Here is a 10,022-nt window from a genome sequence, read left to right as displayed (position 1 = left end):
TTGCAGTCCCGGGCAAGCTCCCGGGAGCCGCCAGCCTGGTCCCGGGAAGAGGGAAAGGGCTGGGGGGCATTGGGTGGGTGGCTCGATCCGTGCCAGGTGCAGGGTCTGCTGGCTGGGTGCTGGCAGGCTAGCACCTGGCACGGGCACCGTAGCCAGCCCGTGCCCCTTTAAGGGGTCCGGGGCCAGGAGGCGGGGCAGTAGAGTTTCCCTGGTGTTGGCCAGAGTGGCCACCAGGGAAAGCTGGGGAGGGCTAGCCTCCCACTAGTTCGAATTAAGGGGCTACACACCTCTTAATTCGAACTAGCTAGTTCGAACTAGGCTTAATCCTCATGGAATGAGGATTACCTAGTTCGAACTAAGCACTCCGTTAGTTAAATTAAATTCGAACTAACGGAGCGCTAGTGTAGCGCCTATGAAAGTTAGTTTGAACTAACGTCTGTTAGTTCGAGCTAACTTTGTAGTGTAGACATACCCCAAGTTATTTGCACTGGTGTTGCAGAGGCTAGCAACCCCACTTCATTCACATGGGCTGCCCACAATGTCTCTGGGACATCTGAGAGGTCCAGGAGGGGTGTATGTCCTGAGGTCTCATCAGATTCCTCTGAGAGTAGTAATGCCATCAAATTTGGAGCCTGATGGGGGGGAAGGTCAACAAATATCCCTTCCTCTCTACAGAGAAGGTTTGCACACATCCCATAAGGTCACATCCCATAAGGTTTACAGGAGAACAGGGAGATAACAGGAAAGAATGTTCAGCTGACAAGGGTCCAAAGCGGGGTGGGGGTGCAGATGGCACATCTGGGGAATCAAGCTGTTTCTTTAGAGTAGCCAATTCTTGCTGCAGCTATTCAATAGAATCTTTTTGGCTAGCCATAATGCTCTGATTCTTTTTTTTTTTTTACTGCCACATCCTCCCAGAGGCACCAATATTCCAGCTGGTTAGGATGTTTTTCCTCGAGGAAAACTCTAAGGCTACGTCTACACTGGCCCCTTTTCCGGAAGGGGCATGTTAATTTCAGCTATCGCAATAGGGAGATCCGCGGGGGATTTAAATATCCCCCGCGGCATTTAAATAAAAATGTCCGCCGCTTTTTTCCGGCTTTTAGAAAAGCCGGAAAAGAGCGTCTACACTGGCCCCGATCCTCCGGAAAAAGCGCCCTTTTCCGGAGGATCTTATTCCTACTTTGAAGTAGGAATAAGATCCTCCGGAAAAGGGCGCTTTTTCCGGAGGATCGGGGCCAGTGTAGACGCTCTTTTCCGGCTTTTCTAAAAGCCGGAAAAAAGCGGCGGACATTTTTATTTAAATGCCGCGGGGGATATTTAAATCCCCCGCGGATCTCCCTATTGCGATAGCTGAAATTAACATGCCCCTTCCGGAAAAGGGGCCAGTGTAGACGTAGCCTAAGGGTATGTCTACATTACAGCGCTAATTCGAACTAACTTAGAGTTATTTGATTTTTCTCCCACACTGGCAATGCTCCTCCTAATGCACCCTAATATGCCATTGGCCTTCTTGGCTACAAGGGCACACTGTTGACTCATATCCAGCTTCTCATCCACTGTAACCCCCAGGTCCTTTTCTGCTGAACTGCTACTTAGCCAGTTGGTCCCCAGCCTATAACAATGCTTGGGATTCTTCTGTCCCAAGTGCAGGAATCTGCACTTGGCCTTGTTGAGCCTCATCAGATTTCTTTTGGGTCAGGGTGCAGGTCAAAGGTTTAAAACGAGGGAACCGGATGGGGACACCGAGCAGAGAACCCAGGACAGCGCCCACTGCTCCTCAAAGCTGTCCAGGTTGCCAGTGGACACCACCCAGAGGAACTCTGCCCGGATACGTGAAGCTAGGGATGAATGGAAACAGGCCCCACAGTCGCAGAGAACCCCCTCGTCCAGCATCCTCCTCCTGATATTGTATATGGCGGCTTTCGCCAGCACCAGGAGGAGGTTGACGATGAGGTGTCGCGTCTTTGTGGGGCCACAGATAGGGTGTGCATAAATGAAGAGGTGAGGGGAAAAGTGCAGCCAGAACCTCAATAAGAGGTTCTGGATGAGCCAGAATAGGGGCTGCAACCTGGCGCATTCCAGATATGCATGTGCCAGGTTTTCCCTCACGCCTCAAAAGGGGCAGGTGTCTGGGATGGGGATGAACCGCACCAGGTACACGCCCGCGCTCACGGCCCCGTGAAGGAGCTGCCAACTCATGTCCACGATTTGCCATGAGATTAAAATAGAATAAACACTGGCACATCGGGGTTCCTCACCCTCAATAGGTCTTAAATATTACCGCCATTTGGTGTTGGGATGGGACACGAGGATGAAGAAATGCAACATGTGGAGCATGAGCATGTACAGATGTTCCTGGTTTGAAGACAGACCGGCTGCAGATTCTGCAGCCGGCTGGGGTTCCAGGGATGGGGAGGCCGAGGCGCCCGCAGAACAGGGGCCCAATGAAGAGGGACGGAGGATTTGCAGTGGGGGGGGCGGGGTGTACCCTCTCACAGGGCTCGCTGCAGGAAATCAAGAGCGGGCTGCTACAAGGCCACCTTCGCCTCCTGGAGCACATGCGGGGGGTTCTGGGGGTGGAGAGCCCCATGCGCTGAGTGATCGCTCAAGGATCCATCCAATCCCCCATCATAGTCCAGAAGGTCCCTGAACTTGGCGGTTTCTGCCAGGATCAGCCTCCGGCACACTGAGGGAGACTCTGCCACCTGCACGCACAAGGCTGGATTGTGGAGCAGGGGCTCTGCAAGGAGGTCCATTGTGACCACCGAGGGAACAGCTTCCAGGTCTGGAGGAGTTCCTGGTAGAACTCCAGCAGTTCTGAGAGGTCTCGCAGAAGACCTCTCAGGTGGATAAAAAAAGAGCTGTCAGTCGTAATGGAGCCCTCAGAGGCAGTGGAGGAAGGAACGTGCCAAAGTGCTCCATGCCGATCTACCTGCAGGGCCTGGAGGCGGAATGGCGGACCTGGCCCCGCATGCAGATCAGGCCCTGGCCCCCTCCTCCAGGGGAAGACTCAAGACCCCTGCAGAGACCCAGTGCAGTCCTGGCCAGAAGAACTCCAGGGCTATTCTCTGGAGCCTGGCCAGGACATGCAGGACTGGGCTCGGGGTGTTGAGCGGGTGCCAGAGCATGGACAGGACCAGTTGGTTCAGCACCAGCGCCCTCCCCAACAGGGAAAGACATTGAAGCAGTCCTGTCCATATCCGCAGCTGCTCACCCACCCTGGCCTCCAAACCTTGCCAGTTCTCCGGCGGTGAGGGAGGCGTGGCAGATAGAAAAATGCCCAGATAGAGCAGCGGACACACGCTCCACCTGATGGCCTGAAGGAAGGAATGGTGGGAGGAAGCCTGCCTGTCACCCGTCCCCGACCACCAGGCCAGAGCTCTTAGCCGCCAAGTAGACTACTTGGCAGGCCTCCATCCACGCCAGGTCGCCCGGGTCCTGGACCACGAGGAGCACGTCATCGGCGTACGCCGACAGGACCAGCCGCAGCTCCGGCTCCCAAAGCACCAACCCCGTCAACCTCCGCTGGAGGAGACAGTGGAAGGGCTCAATTGCCAGAGCCTACAGTTAGCCCGACAGCGGACACCCCTGACGTACCCCCCGCCCGAAGCTGACCGGCTCGGTCAGGGTCCAGTTGAGCCTGACCAAACACTCCGCGAGGGCGTACAGCACTCAGAGAAAACCCACAAAACGGGGCCCGAAGCCGAAGGCCTACAGGGTGCCCAGGAGATACCTGTGGTCCACCCTGGCAAATGCCTTCTCCTGGTCCAGGGACAGGAGGGCGAACGACAAGCCGTCCCTACGCCCGAGCTCTAAGAGATCCCGGACCAAGTACAGATTGTAGAAGATACTGCGGCCTGGGACAGTGTAGGTCTGGTTGGGGTGGACAACATCCGCCAACACAGACCACAGCCACAGCAAGGTGGTTTTTGCTACGACTTTATAGTCCGTGCTGAGGAGTGAGACGGGACGCCAGTTCTGAAGGTCGCGGAGGTCCCCCTTCTTTGGTAGCAAAGCGAGCATGGCTCACCTGCAGGACAGAGGGAGGACCCCACTCTCCAAGGACTCTGCCCAGACGGTGACGAGGTCCGGGCCGAGGACGTCCCAGAACACGCGGTAGAACTCCACGGTCAGCCTGTCCATGCCCGGGGTTTTATTGTTGGGCATGAGACGGAGGGCTTCCGAGAACTCGGCCAGAGTGAGAGGCAGCTCCAGCCGGTCTCGGTCGCCCGCGCTGACCGTCGGGAGCTCGGTGCAGAGCACCCTGCAGGCGTCGGCTTCGGTCGGATCCGGGGGAGAATAAACTAGCATAGAAGGCCCTGGCCCTTCCACGCATCTCCGCCGGATCCGTGAGGGGGGTGCCATCCTCTGCCAAAAGGCAGGTGATATGCTTTTTGGACCCCCTCTCTTTCTCCAGGGCGTAGAAGAAGCGGGAGCCGCGATCCATCTCCCAAAGGAGACAAATGCGGGATCCAGCAAAGGTGCCCCGGGCCTGGTGGTTCAAGTGCCAATAGGCCAGCCCCAGCCTCTACTGGCTAAGAGAGACTTTCATGGCCACCAAATGGTCGTCCATGAACGGGGCCAGCCGAATGCTGGAGGAGTGGGCCCGTGCAAGTTGGAAAAGGGATAGGTATATGCGGTCCAACCAGGAGTGGCGTGACCGATCCTACTCAACCTGGACGTAGGTGAAGGTGATGGTATCGTCCGGGTGGTGGTTGTGCCAGATGTCCACCAGGGAGTGAGTCAGCGTGGGCTCCCGCTGACCCAGAGGAGGAAACTCCAACAAAAACCGCTTGGTGGGCGGTGCCAGAACCACCCAGCCCCGCCTACAGGAAGTCAGGGCTAGGGGTATAAGAGGAGGAGCTCCAAGCTCAGTTAGAGCTCGGATGCCAAGCAGGGCAGAGGCTCTTCCCCAGCCCCAGCGGAGGAAGGCCCTTCCATGCTGCCCTCAGAGGGAGGACTGGGTTGGGCCTCCCAAGCTATGGCTGGGCCCTGAGCACTGGCCTAGACTGCCACAGCTGCCGGCGGACCTGGATCATTGGACAAGGCTGCAGAAGCCACTGCCTGGGACCACAGATTTACCTGGACCCCCAGGACCCTTGTTAGGCCCAGCCGAGTGGGCTGGACCACCTGGACCCTTACCTGCACAGAACCTGGAGCCTATGGACACACTGCCGGCGCCTTCATCCCTAACTGACACCGAGGAGCAGCAGCCGAGCCAGGTAGGCCTCCAGGGGGAACAGGGAAGTGGCCCAGGAACAGCCAACCCTGGGGCACCTGAAGAAATGGAGGTCAGCTGGCCGGCGCGCTGCAGCTCAAACCCCCACTGACCCACTGACCCAGATGGCGAGTTATGGCTTGGAGCCCTGCCAACCCAGTGGCTGCAGCACTGCTACTTCTAGGGCCCTGGGCTGGGACGCCGTGGAGCGGGTGGGCCTGCATCCCCCCTTCCCTTGGGTGGCAGGTTCCCCCTGTAGGGAAAGAAGCCCCTGCTCTTGTTGGCTCTACACCAGCAAGGAGACCCAATCCCTGGCTCAGCCTGCAGACAGGCCTGTGCTTTGAACTCTGTGGAATACTTAACTGTTCTTGGACTGTTTGGGTACGTCTAGACTGCATCCCTAGTTCGAACTAGGGATGCAAATGGAGACAACCGAAGTAGTTAATGAAGCGGGGATTTAAATATCCCGCTCTCCATTAACATGATCTCGCCGGCGCGCTAGTTCGAATCACAGCTGATTCGAACCAGGAAGTGCGCACCGGGACGCGTTAGTTCGGACTAAAGCCCTTAGTCCGAACTAATGTTACTCCTCAAAAAATGTGATTCAAACTAGCGTGCCGGCGAGATCATGTTAATGGAGCGCGGGATATTTAAATCCCCGCTTCATTAACTACTTCGGTTGTCTCTATTTGCATCCCTAGTTCGAACTAGGGATGCAGTGTAGACGTACCCTCCGTTAATAGATTGCTGGTCTGCCCTTACGCTGGGCCTGGCCTGGCCTTCTAAAACTGTGGCTTGGCCTGCAGTCAGGCCTGAGCCTTAAACTGTTGCTCGAACTGTAAAGCAATGTTTAACTGTTTCTTTGTCGCCCCGCCCTGATCAAGGGCCTGGGCTCCTACCCTGTAATGCAAAGTACTACCTAATGGTTGATTTGCTGCCACGTCCCTGAACAAGGGTGGGGCCTCTCTCACTGAGGTTTAACCTGAAGTTCAGCCCTGAACTTCAGTGGCTTGCAGTGAGTCAGTGTGGCCTCCTGCTGACAAGAACCATTACAGGGGCGTAGGAGCTTGTCCATGAGACGTTGGAAGGTGACAGGTGCCCCATGCAAGCCGAAAGGGAGAACAGTATACTGGAACAGTCCCTCAGGCATAGAAAACATATTTTTTTTCTTTTGCCTCCTTGGCTAAGGGGATCTGCCGGTATGCCTTTGTTAAACTGAGGGTGGTTAGAAAACAGGCATTGCCCAGGCGGTCAACCAACTCATCGATGCGGGCTATGGGGTATGCATCAAATTTGGATACCTCATTCAGCTGCCTAAAGTCATTGCAGAACCTGGTGGTGCCATCGGGCTTTGGGACCAAAACAATTGCACTAGACCATTCACTGTGGGGCTCCTTGATGACTCCTAATTCCAACATTCTTTTTACTTGAGCCATAATTTCTTCACTCTTGGCTGATGGGACCCAATAGGGTCTGAGTGTTACCTTGACTCCAGGGTTTGTGATAATGTGATGATACACCTCGGTGGTTCGGCCTGGTTTACTGGAGAAAACATCCCAGTATCGATTGATCATCTCTGCTACCTCCTTTTTCTGGTACGGTGTCAGGTCAGAGGCCATTTTGACCTGCTCGGGTGAAGTGTCTTCCTAGGTCAGGGCCTCTTGGGTGACTATACACGTCTCTCAAGACTGCCACAGTTTCAGATTCACGTGGTAAATTTGCTCTTCTTTCCAGCATCCAGGCTGCCACATCTTTTAATTTACTTCCCCCACGGATTCAACCACCTTCTAAGGCCCTTGCCATTGGGCCAAATTTTGCTTTCTGCCGTAGGTATTAACACCATCACCCGATCCCCTGGCTGAAACTACCGAACTTTACCTGACAATTGTAATGAACTCACTGGGCTTCCTGTGCCTTTTTCAGATGTTCCCATACAATTGGAGTGACATGAGCTATCTGTTCCCTCATCTGCAGAATGTGTTCAATTATGTTTTTCCCTGTGTAGGGTTTCTCCTCCCAGATCTCTCTGGCAATATCCAGGATGTCATGGGGGTGGCACCCATATAATAACTCAAAAGGGGAAAATCCAGTTGGGGCTTGAGGTACCTCTTGGAAGGCAAACATAAGGTAAGGGTGTCCCAGTCCTTCCCATCCCGACTTAGCACCTTCCTTATCATTGCCTTGAGTGTTCAGTTGAATCTTTCAACCAGTCCATCTGTTTGGGGATGATAGACTGAGGTCCTCAGGGTTTCTATGTGTAGTAGGGCACAGAGGTTAGTTTTGAGGTGAATGGAGTCCCTTGGTCTGTCCATTTCTCCTTTAGGGGATAGCCGAGTTAGTCTGTTAGGGTATGTCTACACATCAAAGTTTATTTGAAATAACAGCCGTTATTTTGAATTAACTTTAATAGCATCTATACAGGCAAACCGCTATTTCGAAATAAAATCGAAATAGCGGGGCGCTTATTTCGAATTAGCTAAACCTCATTCTACGAGGAGTAACGCCAAATTCAAAATCGCTAATTCAAAATAAGTGCTGTGTAGATGCTTATTTCAAAATAGGGGGCCTCCAGCCCTTCCCAGGGAGCCCTGGTGGCCACTCTGGGCACAACCAGGAAAACGTACTCTCCTCTCCCCCAGCCCCGGAGCCATTAAAGGGGTAGACCCTGGCCACAGTGCATGTGCCAGCTACAGGCCTGCAAGCACAGAGACAGCAGTCACTGACCCTCACCCAGTGGCCCCAGTATGAGCCGGGTAGCCAGTGCCATCCAGCTATCCCCCGCCCAGTCCCCCAGCTCCCAGGAGCCAGCCAGGGGCCGGAGAAGACGGGCGCCATCCTGGACTAGTGCGGAGATCATGGACCTCATTGAGGTTTGGGGGGAGGCCTCCACCGTCCATGATCTCCGCACTAGGCACAGGAATGCTGCCGTCTACAGCCGCATAGCTGCCACCATGGCCACTAAAGGCCACATGCGCACCCAAGAACAGGTGTGCATGAAAATGAAAGAATTGAGGCAGGGATATGCCAGGGCCACACGGGGCAGCTCCCCACCAGGGGCACACACCTGCCCCTATTTCGAGGCCCTGGACCGCATCCTGGGGGGGTGGGACAGTCCGTGCCAGCCCAGGGGGTAGCGAGCTGGGAGCAGAGGGCCCTGACCAGGGCGCGGAGGAGAAGCCACCACGGAGGGTGCCACACCAGCTGGACCCCCAAGCTGTCCCAGCAGCGGAGTCACCAGGGTCGTCCGGGGAGGCCACACCATGTAAGTGCCATCACTGTCCCCTTCCCGGGGGGGGATGAGGAGGGAGACGGAGACCAGAGACCGCGCGTATGGGCCTTGTTTACCACAGATCACACAGCAACCTGTGCACGTGCAACCACGTGCCGTGCCACCCCTGGGTAGGTGGCTCCAGCTGTGTGCCACACAGCAGCCTTGGCCTGATAGCCACACGTGGGGGGCTAGGGAGGGGTACATGGAAGGACTTGAGGGAGGAATGAGGTACAAGACCCCAGTGGGGAGGACCAAGGAGGCTCTTAGTGCTCCTCAGGGTGGACGCTCTCCCTCAGGGTCTCCTGGATCCTGACAGCCCCCCGATGGACCTCCCGGATGGCAGCCTGCAGCAAGTGCAGCCAGGCTGATAGCAACGTGTCCACGAGAAACACCAGTGTGCCCAGGGGCAGTTCTGGTTCCATGTTGCAGAGTCCTATGGTGTTCCAAGTGAGGGCAACCAGGGCACTCCGAAACACAAATGCTTTGCTGTCCCACAGCAAGGCAGGCAAGCAAGCAGGGACACCTGAGAACCGTCTGCCCGGGGGGGCGGGGTCCCTTTAAGCACCTGCTTTAAGCCTCAGATTGTGTGGCTGTTGCCTGAGGCTTAAAGACACTCCTTACCTAATGCCCTAACCCTGACCTGGTTCCAGCTTGCCTTAAATCCGAATCAGTGTCCACTCAGCTTTTTGCTATTTCGAAATACCACGTCCACACTATTTTGAAATGCATTTTGTGTGTAGATGCATTATTTCGAAATAACTTATCTTATTTCGAAATAGTTAATCGAAATATTTCGAAATAATGCTGTAGTGTAGACATACCCTTACAGAAAAAAACAACACATGGTCTGGTAGCACTTCATAGACTAACAAAGCATGTAGATGGTAGCATGAGCTTTTGTGGGCACAGCCGGGTCATCTGAAGTGTCCCCAGCTTATAACTAAAATTCTTGTTATTAATCCCTAAATGCGGAGGAGGAGAAGGACCTCGGAGTCCTGGTTGATTATAGGATGACTATGAGCCGCCATTGTGACATGGCCGTGAAAAAGGCTAATATGGTCTTGGGATGCATTAGGCGAGGTATTTCCAGTAGGGATAAGGAGGTGTTAGTGCCATTATACAAGACATTGGTGAGACCCCATTTGGAATACTGTGTGCAGTTCTGGTCTCCCATGTTTAAGAAGGATGAATTCAAACTGGAACAGGTACAAAGAAGGGCCACTAGGATGATCCGAGGAATGGAAAACCTGTCTTATGAAAGGAGACTCAAGGAGCTTGGCTTGTTTACCTTAACCAAAAGAAGGCTGAGGGGGGACATGATTGCACTTTTTAAATATATTAGAGGGATAAATACCAGGGAGGGAGAGGAATTATTTAAGCTTAGTACCAATGTGGACACAAGAACAAATGGATATAAGCTGGCTAGTAGGAAGTTTAGACTTGAGATTAGACGAAGGTTTCTAACCATTAGAGGAGTGAGGTTCTGGAACGGCCTTCCAAGGGAAGTAGTGGGGGCAAAAGATCTATCTG

Source organism: Pelodiscus sinensis, unplaced genomic scaffold, assembly GCF_049634645.1.
Source record: "Pelodiscus sinensis isolate JC-2024 unplaced genomic scaffold, ASM4963464v1 ctg112, whole genome shotgun sequence".
Classification (NCBI taxonomy): Eukaryota; Metazoa; Chordata; order Testudines; family Trionychidae; genus Pelodiscus; species Pelodiscus sinensis.
The sequence above is the reverse complement of the archived record's forward strand: the minus strand, read 5'-3'. Positions refer to the sequence as shown.